General features: G+C 38.0%; 1 non-coding gene across 1 annotated transcript; it reads left to right on the top strand.

Moving 5' to 3' along the window:
- The first annotated feature begins 987 nt into the window (after positions 1-987).
- Positions 988-1,080, top strand: TRNAM-CAU. The gene is made up of 2 exons: positions 988-1,024; positions 1,045-1,080. It is a non-coding gene; the product is annotated as a tRNA-Met (tRNA).
- Positions 1,081-1,987: the final 907 nt, after the last annotated feature.

Raw genomic sequence — 1,987 nt, forward strand, 5'->3', positions numbered from 1 at the left:
GGGGAGGGGGGGGGAGAAAGTCTGAGATATATTCCGAGACAGGGGAGGGGGGAGAAAGTCTGAGATATATTCCCCTTTGTAATTCAAAAGAATTGATATGCCTTTTAGCACTTTTTGTTCGTTTGTATTTAATGAAACTTACAAGGCTTAAAAAATTAATAAGATCAATAATTTAATGTTTTTGAAAAGAGGTCACCAAAAACTCTTAACATTTCATCATAAATTCATTTTATTTGTAGTTGTTTTGTTTTGTTTGTTGCTTTTGTTTCCTTGGGGTTTTTGTTTGTTTGTTGTTGTGTTTTTTTTGGTGGGGTGTTGTTGAGTTATTTGGGTTTGGTTTGTTTTGTTTTTGATTTTGTTTGGGGGGAGAGGGTGGGTGGCAGGTTAAGTTGGGGGATGGGGGGGGGGGCGCTATTGGGAGATAAGGATTTTGTGTCAAAGAAGGGCAGAACAAAAGATTGGGTAGCAGTTTTATTTAAATGTCGATTAATTCACGTGTTGGTCTTGCTTTTTTGTGACCCTTTGTTTATGTTTAACGATATCCATGAGCATGCTTCAAGAAAATTATTCATACCAATGTTATCGTCTGTAAAATTAAAGAAAGCAACTACAACAACAACAGAGACATAACAACAACAACAAAAGCAACAACTACACCAACAACAAAAACAACAACTACACCAACAACAATAACACCAGTAGCAGCAGCAACAATAACATCGAAAGACAATAATAGTAACAATAACAATAACAACAGCAATTATAGCAATAGCAATAACAGTAACAATAACAAAAACAATAAAAGTAACAATAAAAATGACATCATCATCAACAACAATTTTTTTTTTAAAATAATACTTTACACTTCCATCAATAATACAACAACCACTATTTTCACTTACCCCATCAACAGTAAAAGCAATGATCAGTAAGACGGGGCCAAAAATATTATTATTATCAAAGAACTGTCCAGGTATAGCCGTCGAGGCCTCGGTAGCGCAGTAGGTAGCGCGTCAGTCTCATAATCATAAACACATCAGAGCGATCTGAAGGTCGTGAGTTCGATCCTCACCCGGGGCATTTTTAAAAAAATCAAATAATAATATGATTAAAATTTCTTTTCCTTTTGAAATCTCTGTATTGCCGGACTATAAGTCTGGTTGGGTTGGTAATCGTCTTATGACCCGTTAATCACAGATTAATTCTGTTATTGTTGTTGTTGTTGTTGGTGGTGGTGCTGTATAATTTATTTTGCTGTTGTTTGTTTGTTTGCTTGTTCGTTCCATCGTTCGTTCGTTCATTCGTTTGTACTTGTGGTTGTTTGTTTGTTTGTTTGTTTGTTCGTTTGTTTGTTGTTGGTTTTTTAAGGTTGTTGGGTTTTTTTATTTGGGGAAAGAGACAGAGGAGTTGGGCTGAATGGTGTAAATAGTGTTGAGTTCTTTTTATCTTTTTGGGGGGTTTTTGTGATCTCGAGGGGGTGTTAAACATTTACATTTAAAATCTAACCAGCCTGAGTCTCGCTATTAGCCAATGGATGCATGTTCACTTATATCTCTTCGCTTTGTCTTTCTCCTCCACCACTAATATAATGACACCCGCCGTGACAGACATTCCCTTACGCATGCGCCAGGAGGAAACTCGCTGCTGTGATTGGCTGCTTTGTCGCACGCAGCCTTCAGCTATTGGTGGGATGATTAGATTGTGCTTTAGGGGTTATTAACCACTCCAGTGGCCGTTGTGACACTGTCCAGATCAGTAAGGAAAATACTGGGTATGAAGTTTCGCAGCTGATCACATGACGTCTTTTGCTTGTTAGTGGTCACCATTAGAACTGGAAATTGCTCCTGCATGCGCGGGTTCACGAGCAATGCACAATCTCTGTCTTTCTCTTTCCCTCTTTTTTTCTTTCTTTCTGTCTGTCTGTCTGTCTGTCTGTTTGTCTGTCTGTTAATCTCTCTGTCTCTGTCTCTGTTTCTGTCTCTGTCTC

Source organism: Aplysia californica, unplaced genomic scaffold, assembly GCF_000002075.1.
Source record: "Aplysia californica isolate F4 #8 unplaced genomic scaffold, AplCal3.0 scaffold00118, whole genome shotgun sequence".
NCBI lineage: Eukaryota > Metazoa > Mollusca > Gastropoda > Aplysiida > Aplysiidae > Aplysia > Aplysia californica.